We start from the raw sequence: 10,758 nt of genomic DNA, 5'->3' as shown, positions 1-10,758 counted from the left end.
CCCAGTAGATAGATGTTGCAGGTATAGAGGATACGTGTAACTGATATAATTCGGGTAGTTTCTCCAAATACTGCTAAATCTGTAAAGGTGCTGCAGTACTTGGAGTAATTATTTCTTTCATTCTGGCCATTATTTTATCAAAATATCTCCAGATGTCAATACATTCTTGGTCAGTAGTTTTGTCTTGAATTTCGAGTTGTGGAACTATATTTGTATATTTTGAAGTTAGAATGGAAGATACCTCTTTGTGATAACTTTTTGTATCGCCTCAGCATTATTTGCAATACCAAATCCTGCTTTTTTAAATCTAGGATCTAAAAATGTGGATTTCCCGCATATCGTATTTTATCAATTTTGTCATTTTCCCCCCATTCACTTTTTAAAATCCTGGATTTGATGGAATGTTGCAGTCCTCTTATTAACCGTATAATTAAAGACATCGTTGGGATATCTTTTACCAGATAACTCGGTGGTCATTATTTCAATGGGCTTTAAAAGTTGGACATATTCGTTAATAAATAAAAACTGCGGTGCTCTTCTTAATAGCCAACACAACAAATTGTTGAACATTAAAGTAGAGTTTTTCTATCAGAAAATGTATTTATTACAAATATTTAATATACTTTATTCACCTCTTTACAGTTGATATTTAAAAAAAAATCTAATAACTGCTACTGTAAAAAAATCTTCAAATATTTTGGATCTATGCAATTTCTGAAACCTTCGGAACCTAATTTTAGTTTTCAAGATTTTAGGATAAAATTTCGACAAACAAGTGGACAAAAATCCTAAAAGTTTATCAAAAAAGTATTACCTATTGTGCCACTCAAAAGTATCTTATTATTTATCATTTACAATTTAATTTTTTTGCTCTCCAAAAATAGCGTTCCAAAATGCTGCTATATTAATTTACAATATACAGTTATTCACACGCAAACTACAAAAAAAGACATAAAACCACATATATTACATATAAATCTATATAAGCATAAATTCGGCGCGTTACTTTCAAGGTCGCGGCTAGGACGGAGGGACAAAATGTTAAAAATCAGGCGAATGAACTAGTAGTATCGAAAATAGTATCTAAAAATAAACGACTGAAACAGTCTATAATAAATAGTAATGAAATCAGTCGGGCCGAAAATAGCGACTGAAATAGTCGATAGTAAAAAGTAGCGAATTACTGAACAGTCAACCCAACAAGTGTTCCCAACACTAATTAAAAGTAAGTTTCTAATCATTAAAAAAAGTAGCAATTATTAAAATTCACGTTTCAGTATTTGTTATTTTTCGGTCCGTTGAAAATGTTTGAATTTGTACCGAGTAAACTGTGTGAAGTTTGTGGCAATCATGTGAATACTGGTTTCCACGTTTTCACAGTGATTATTTTGACACGGAACATAGAAAATGTTCTGGACAGCCAAATAAGATCTATGATGTATGGACGTGAATTTGAAGGCATTACTCAATGATGATTCGTGTAAAACCCAAAGAGAATATGCAGAATTGTTGGCAGTAACACAGTAAATCATTTCCAATCGTTTCAACAACATAGAAATGGTCCAAAAGCTGGAATATTTTGTGACGTATGAAATTAATTCAAGGGATACTGAAAGGTCATGTGTGAAATTTTGCTTCAACTGCAAAATCTGAAAGATTTTTGGCACTCTATTCTTGAAAAGTAGATCCATTATGATAATGCAGAGGGCAAAACAACCACGGCGACCACCTGATCATGCATCTACATCAACGGCAAAGCCGAATAACTATGACTCCAGGCTAATTCTCCGTATCTGGTAGGATCAGCTTGCTGTGGTATACTATGAGCTGCCAGAATATAATGAAATTATGAATATGGATCGGAATCGGCTACAATTGATGCGTCTGGGCCGAGTACTGCGTGAAAAACGACCAAAACACGAGCAAAAATACAACATTATTATTCTTCAGCATAACAACGCTCGACCACATATTGCAAAACCATTGAAAACACACTTGGAAACATTAAAACACGAGTGCTACCACATCTGCCGTATTCTCCAGACCTTTCTCTGTCTAATTACTATTTATGCAAATATATGAGTCGTGACCTGTCTGAGCAACTCGTCGATTAGTAGATAGCCTCAAACCAATCTGAAGCTTCCTTGAAGTCCTTAAATAAATTATCGTTGAAAAAAATAATTCAAATAATACAAAAAAATATTATTTCGTGTGTCATTATCCTAAAGGATGAACCTCAGAAGACATACCTGACGATTGAGTACCACTGACGTAACGAAGATATAAATAATCCTCCGTTGTCCCATGATGTCGGTGGATAAAGTTAGTACCGTCGGTGCGAACATCCGGTACCATTCCTAACACGCGTACCGCGTTAGTATCGCGGCCGGTGCCCCGCCGCAAAATGATTGATAGCACCAACATCGGAACCGAAGTTTCTCGGTACTTCCACTGATTGCTTCGCATTGATAAATGGGATATGGCCCGGCATTGGCATATGTGAGATATCGACCTGGGCAAGATAAATGGCTATAAACACGGACAATTCTATATTTTAATAAATAATTCAGCATGCGGTACCGTTCCGGTACCAGATAAATGACGCCTTTATTTGTTCTGCGATTTTTTTGTTGCCGTTGCTGTCGGTCTTCTTCCTATCGCGTTTCTTTCTGCTGTCGGTCGATGTGGATCTCTGACGGACGTTCCGGTTATTCATCACATCCTGGTCATTGTAATTTTTATCTGAAACGTATATATGTACGGTACTATAGAATAATGCAATTTAAATTTAAGTCATCATGTGAGTTGATTCAGCAAAACTTGATGTTATATTTTAAAACTAGAGTAATTTAAGAAATATTTATTTATTTATTATTAATTAACAACCCAACAGCCCCTCAGACTTTTTCAGGTTACATAGTTTCTTTACAATATGTTTTACAAAGTTGGCAAAGTACAATGATTATTGACTTGATCTTAACGGTATACAATATATATTTAAAAAATCAGTGTATAAATAAAAATAGACGAGTGTGAGTGGGCAAATATATAGCACAATACAACAAAAGAGCATAAATAAGGTAAGGATACAACCAAAGAGCACATACATATATATTATATATATAAAAGGTCAATTGAAAGTTCCCGGCCTACCATAGTAAAACACATTTTTTGGCAAAATTAGTTTTTTTATTCAACATAATTCCCTTTAAGGGTGATACACTGATTATAGCGATTCTCCAATTTTTCGATACCATTTTTGTAATACGATTTGTCCTTTGCTTCAAAATAGGCCTGCCTGTTTCGGCGATCACCTCTCCAACGACGAAAATTTCTTCCCAGCGAGCATTCTTTTGAGATCTGAGATCAGGAAAGAGTCGCTGGGGGCCAGATCTAGAGAATACTTTTCTCTTTTTCTTTTTCTTCAAATGCGGCCGTTTTTTCGGCGATTTCGTCCTTTAAACGGTCCAATAACGCTATGTAATAGTAGCTGTTGATAGTTCTTCCTTTTGTAAGGTAGTCAATGAAAATTATTCTATGCGCATCCCAAAATACAGACGCCATAACCTTGCCAGCTGACTGTTGCGTTTTCCCACGCTTTGGAGCGAGTTCATCGTGTGCAGTCCGCTTAACAACGGTAGCGATATGGCCGTCTTCGCTGTAAGCAATGCAAATGACTAAATATCACAGTACCAGATGGGTCACTAGGTAAGTAGCAACGAAGCAATTTTGCGTATCCTTTTATTTGCGATCCATGAAAGACACCCTACAGTAGTCTATTCGGCAGTCCATTTAGAAGATGGTCAGGAGGCAAAAAGTCGATGATTCAAGATTGTCGAGGATTTCACCATTCAGAATTATCTTCCAGGACAGTTGGTTTCCTTCAAATCAGTCGACACCGTTATGAAATCACGTTATGAAGTAGTCAACTATCCCACGGAGTTTAAATTCACTGGAATTGTCTGGATTACCACCTCACAATTGGAGTTAAAAGTAGGATCAGTTATCATCATGCTGCGTAATATTAATCAACCTCGACTGTGCAGTGGAACAAGACTGGCTGTGAAAAAGATGATGAATAACGTCATTGAGGCAACAATGATAAAATACAAAGGAGAGGAAGTCTTGATCCTGCGTATACCAATGATTCCAACGGATTTACCGTTCGGTTTTAAACGTCTACAATTTCCAGTACGTCTGGCTTTTGCGATGAACATAAATAAATCTCAAGGCCAATCGTTGGAAGTTTTCGGGATCAACTTGGAGTTTCCCCGTTTCGCGTATAGACATGGAGGTCGCATGTTCGCGCGTCGAAAAACCGTCATCTTTGTTTATTTAAACAACACAAAACAAAACAAAAAAAAGTTTATCAGAAAGCTTTAAGTTGATTAATAAACTGTATCATAACTGTGTGTGTCTGTAAATAACTAATTGAAACCTTATAAATAGCCAGTATTTCAGGAAAACTCTGTTTTTTAAGTATGAACATCTTGTGTAATTAATCATTAATTATTAGGTCTTTAATTTATCGATTGAGGTAGTACGAAGTCTGCCGGATCAACTAGTTTCATAAAAATATAATTATGATATAGAGGCTTAGTACTCAAGAGGATGAAATATATTTGGGAAGATACACAGTACTACAATGTTGAAATAACTAACAACAGAAATATTGCTACACATTAACAGAAATAATTTTATTTGTTAAACAACTTATTAATTATTTATGTTTGCTTCTAATGTCCCTTTCCTTTATTGATTATTCTCTCGTATCATATTACAAAAATATGGTTGCTTGGCTTTATGAATATTGTAAGATAATAAATCAAATCTTAACATCGATTCATTTATGTTCTCATCCTTCTATTGCATTTTAAATTGAATATAAATTAATCGGTATTATGAAATATGTTCGGTAAATAATTTATTTTCTTGTATTTAAATAAACCAGAGAAATATAATAAATTTTAAACCACGAATTCGGTAAAATTCCGACTAATTATAAATTAAAAATTATAAATAATCGCTGGAAATGTGTTATAGCACAAGAAGAGATTTATGAAGTATCAAATATAAAACACATAATATAAATCTCGCACAAGTAACGATAAATATACAATATGGTTTTTGTTAAATTAGAATCAGGTCTTTAGTCGTTATTCATGGATAAATAATCATTAATAAAAGTTTCATAGTTGGGAGATTTATTTGGCCTTCTTGTAATTTGAAATATGCAATAAAAATGCGATAAATTCTGAAACTGAAGTTATATATTCGGCAAAAATCAAGAGAATGTTAAAATTATAAAATATTTAAGAGGTGTTTTGGTTCATAATTTCTGAAAATCTATTTTTTTTGCATAGTTTTTTATTTTATTTATAATTTATATTAATAATACAGCATACCCTCGATTTTTTTTAATATAATTATATACGAAGGTATTTTAGAGCTCTTTTATATGCTCGCAACATTTTGCAGATTGTTTGACATTTACACAGAAACTATAAGAGATAGACAATTAGGATCCAATTAATTATCTGGAATAAACTTATTTGTCACTTTCTTGATAAAGGTAAAGAATTAGTTAATTTTTGTCATCTACCTGCTACCGAGCATAAACATTTATCCTAAATATTCAAACCTCATTCCAAGTACCAGCAGAGTCTAAAGCTCACTTCTCAACATAGACGAAGCATATATATATAAAATCGATCCCTTTTAAATAAAATCCAATAACCCAATTATAGTAAATTCCTATAATTCTTTACATGGGAAAACGCTGCAACAGTCAAAATCACTACAATTAACTTAAGTTTCTCACTGTATCTCTTAAGAAGTTCCAGGAGTATATAAAAAGAGTAAAATAAATGTAGTTATTTGGAAATGTTGTAATATATTTTATAAATATTTGGAAATAATTAATTATTATTAATGCAGTTAGTATCCATTTTCAACAAATGTTCTCTATAAGTAAGTTTTACTGGATTTCGATATTAGGTACTGATGAAATAGTTATAACATATAGTACCTTGTTTTTATAATGTTATATAATACTTTTATTATTATTTCTGTAGCAGAATAACCTATTTTACTTAATGGTTTAATGATGTTTGAACTTACAAATTTATTAAAATATATATTACACTAAATATCATTAGTTATACGTCTTATCAACAAGTTGGTTTCATCATAGTTCCTATATATAATGGCAAAATGAGAAAAATAAGACTTGGCATCGATGATTCAGGTTCAAACCTAGTTATGATATATATACCTACAATAATCTATGAAAAATAGTCTAGAAATCTTAAAAATATAATGTATTTCATCACAAATTTCAAAAATATAATGAAAACGTCAACAACATAAAATATAACTTGTTAAACAGTGACATATTTCTATCTTCGATAATAGAAAATTTAAATAATTTACGTTGTTACTTATTTTGTATAATCAGCTTTACAATATATTGCTCTATGAGGATGAAACAACAAACAAGTTATCAGTTTAGCTGAAGATGACAGACGCAGCACACAGTAAACATAACCCTCAATAATAATCAATAAAATTATAATATGGCTCAAATGAAACAGTTTAAAATGTATTGCGAAATCAGCATGCTAATACGTTATTAATTTTACATAAAAATCTATTAAAACGAAAACTACTAATTCCACTTACCTTATCTATATTTTAATCCATTAGTATCACATCTTCCAGTAACATTGTCTCTTGTGGTTAATTTTGTTGCCACATAATATTTTTTAAATATATTAGATTTAAGAGAAGATTTTAAGAAAGTACACTATTTTGATTAAAAATGTCCTAATTAAGTCTTATAAAGTTAACCAACATTACATTCTAAATAAAAGTTACGTCTATGTTTGACATTTCTTTGATCGAAAGTGGTACGGTTTACAACATAAAAGTTAATCGCATCTAGCCAGAAATTATGGAAAATATATTGTGAGAATTTATATTTTCTGGTTATATATTAATTTAATTTTGATATATTATTATATAAAACATATTACTATATTAATAATATAGTGGATTTAGGGGGGTTTTAGGGTGTTAATCAATTAATTTTAATTGTACACAAACGTCACAACTTGTTTTGGTTATTGTAAATTGGTCTTCACTACTCATTTGTTTTAAGATGGCGTTTTAGCGTCTTTTTCTGTTTTCCGCGTGTAGTTTTTAGATAATTTATGTGTTTGTTTGTATTGTGTTGGAAAGAATAACATAAAAATGTTAATGTTTATACTGCGGAACGGTAAGTACAATATTGAAAATAACAATCTGGATAAATTTATGAGTTCCATATATTTTATTCATATGAAGCGTCGTTTTGCTAATTTAAAATTGTTAAGCGTTATTTACCGATATATCTAAACGTTATCTTGGAAGGCCAATCGACTCCTACATCGTTCAAATATATAAAAAAGATTATTTCGCGTCTAACGAACGAATATCATCTTCAAAAAAAGGGATGACGTTTTGGTTTCCCGCAACATATGGGTCGTTATGGCCGTTTTATTTTCTACTTCTCCGTATCCTGTTTACAGTTTTTACAAGTTACGCTGTTCTTGATGTAGGACACCATTTCATCGACAATAATCTGCGTATTTATATGGGGATTAGAATATAGTCCTAATAAAACAAATAATGAACGCCATCAAAACTTATGACGTCACAGCGTTGCCCCATCAAATTTTAGTTTTGGTTAATTTTGATTTTGGAATAACAATATACTAATGTAAATAAAATAATGTAACAAAAGTAACGCTATAAAATATAATTTATTTGTTATTATTACATAAATTATTTTAATTAACATTATAGTACATATAATGCATATGTTATCGATGGACTTAAACTACAATTAATTAAACAGCCACAATAGTCTGTAGGTTAAAGTTGTTTTATTATATTTAGATTAAACACTACCTGCAGGTAGAATTCTAGATGCGTTTTTTTATGTAGTGGTATCTCCTGGAGGCCTGATTGACAATTGTATACCCAAATAATGTATTTTACTTTCATTAGGGAGCATATTTACCTTTTTGTGTTTAGTTATTATTTCCGTCATTCCTGTTTTTCCTTGTCAAGTAATTTTGATACCATATATCTCCTTGGTGTATTATGTCACTGCCTGTGTACACAGGTAGAACGTACATTTTACTTTATAAATTTTGATTAATAACTGCATTTGTCATTTCTGCAGAACAGTTGGTATTAATTATCTCCTCATAAATTCTAATTTTCATGCATATTCAGAACATTTAAACAAAATACAATACAATTTTCTACAGTTATCGTATACTAATTATATACATCTTTAGTTGTTCTCCGACTTACCACTCTGTGTTGGTAATTGTCAGTATTGGGCCATACTAGCCCACTACAAAACACTTCCACTCAGTCACTGCCAATTTCACTATCAGAGTTATTGTTCAAGTTAAATACCAAATTGTTAATTTCTAATCTATCGAACACTTTCAGGATTCTACCATTTGTCAATTTCTTGTTCTGTCTGTCCAGTGGAGTTTATTCAAATATCTTCAGTGTATCTTCCTTTCTACAGTGTATCTTTTTTTCAGGCTTGTTTCTAAAAAAAATTAAATTACATAAAGTACAAACATTTAATATATATTTACTGACTGACTAAAGACTAACTCAGCTCTAGGAATAAAACCATGCCTGTTTGTTAGTACCACGAACTATATCTGCAATTAATTATTATAAAGTATTATGACTAACAGAACCTAATAAAACGTTATTCTAACTTGTACCTTTGTTCATCAACTTTTGTTGTCTTTAGATTATTTATTAGCGCCCAATAATAATAACAATAATAATAAATCTTATTTAATTTGATTATATGTTTTTAAATATAGTACTATTTTAAAAGCAGTGTCTAAAAGTTGCACTACTCTTTCTTTTGGGCAATCTTTACACCTTTTAATTCTTGTGTTTTCTTACAGTGCATAAAAGGATGACAAAGAGCTGCATGTCCCTAAGTTTTCAATGGGTGGTTACCAGACTGATAGTTTTCTCTGAAATAATTATGTTAAGTAATATTTATGTGGAAAAAACTACTCACTTTTTTTATACATTTTATTAATTTGATTTTGAATTTTTGAACATCAAGGTGATCTTGAGTCGTCATCCTCTTTATATTGTGCCGCTCTTTGTATTCACCCGCTTTCAATTCTTACATTAATATTAGGTGCAGCTGGAAACCCTAAAATATTTCCAACAAAACTAGAACAACTTAATATTTAATAGTATCAACACTTACCTTTCTATATTATTATTCCTGCCCCAAGTAACTGATAAGAGATGCAGTCAGTTCCTAACTCTGATTATTTAATAGCTTATGGCATGTTCAATTAGAGTAAAGGAAAATTTACAAAGGATATTTAATATAAGAGCAGTGTATTTATCAAAACAAGGGCTAACACAACATTTGTCGGTTTATAACCTCTAATTACGATCATTTATATTTGTAGAACTGTACGAACACATCGAAATTCATAAACTTATTCGATTACATGTTCCGACTCATCAGACAGCATTGTGTCTCCTTTTAACTAGAATAATGGTAATTAGTAAAAAGAGGAGGCAAAAGTTGCTCCGAGTTGAAAATTAATTTTAGGTTTTTACAAACTGAATTGGGTACATTCGACGGCATTGACTGTTTAAATGGAATGGAATCAGAGTATACATTTTTAGGAACAGCCTTTGAATGTTGTATGAAATTGTTCATTTTGTTTTCGGTAGTAACTCCGAAATATTTGTCAACTACGTTTTACAAACATAAATAAAAAGGGAATTTTATATTTGATAAATAAAGGCAGAATTTATTTTGAAAGCAATCCTTAGAGAGAAATAAATTGAAATAAATTTATATTAAATTAATTTTGGTGATTCTTACATACATATAAAACCATATATTTTATTTGATACGATTTTGGCTTGGTTTTAAGTCAATCTAGCATATCTTATAATATTTCCATGAGACTGAGGTCAATTTATACTAATGCCAAATTACGAATTATTTCTTTTCAGCATAATTATTTATTATGTGGATCATTTCTCCTTAGTTATAGTAATTAAGGTTACTTATTGTAATTAGACTTAATACTAATAGTAATATTTTACAGATTTGATTGATTTGAGATAATTATTAAAACATATTGTTATATATGTTATAACACTATTAGAATTAATTATTAACCCTTATAATATTGTGTAATTTAATTTCTGCGTTCTTTTCTTTCAGAATTTAATATTTATTTTATTTCAGGTTACAGGTATAGCAATTTTATTGGTATAATTTGTTTTAGTAACTAATGTTAATCATCTTTAAAGGAAATTGATATATTGGATTTTTTTGTACGTTTTTAAAAAGCTTATATTATTTAAATCTAATATCATTAGATTATATTATCATATATATATATATATATATATATATATATATATATATATATATATATATATATATATATATTTCTGGGCGATTTCCATTTGATTCACACTTATCTCGTATATACTTTTACAGGATTTTTAGCAGAATTTATTATTTATCTTATTTGAATTATTTTTTGTAGCATACTATAATTTTTTAATTATATTTTTTACAGATTTTAGAAAAAGATAAATATTTTTCTATTAGATTCTGTGAGTCAGCAAAATAATGTCTAATTTTTTTCAGGTTTTTTTTCTTGTAAATTTAATAGTTATTTTATT

General features: G+C 30.3%; 1 long non-coding RNA gene across 1 annotated transcript; it reads right to left on the bottom strand.

The window, feature by feature from the left end:
• Positions 1 to 7,854: 7,854 nt before the first annotated feature.
• On the bottom strand, positions 7,855 to 9,499 carry LOC143203440 (uncharacterized). Its single transcript, XR_013007336.1, has 5 exons — positions 9,305 to 9,499; positions 9,118 to 9,247; positions 8,796 to 9,059; positions 8,665 to 8,729; positions 7,855 to 8,611 (listed from the first exon to the last, which is right to left on the bottom strand). It is a non-coding gene; the product is annotated as an uncharacterized LOC143203440 (long non-coding RNA).
• Between the last annotated feature and the right edge of the window lie 1,259 nt (positions 9,500 to 10,758).

Source organism: Rhynchophorus ferrugineus, unplaced genomic scaffold, assembly GCF_030347505.1.
Source record: "Rhynchophorus ferrugineus isolate W39M unplaced genomic scaffold, kcgeb_rfMv2 rfM10, whole genome shotgun sequence".
NCBI classification, from domain to species: domain Eukaryota; kingdom Metazoa; phylum Arthropoda; class Insecta; order Coleoptera; family Curculionidae; genus Rhynchophorus; species Rhynchophorus ferrugineus.
Note: the sequence above shows the minus strand (reverse complement) of the source record. Positions and strands in the feature narration are given on the sequence as shown.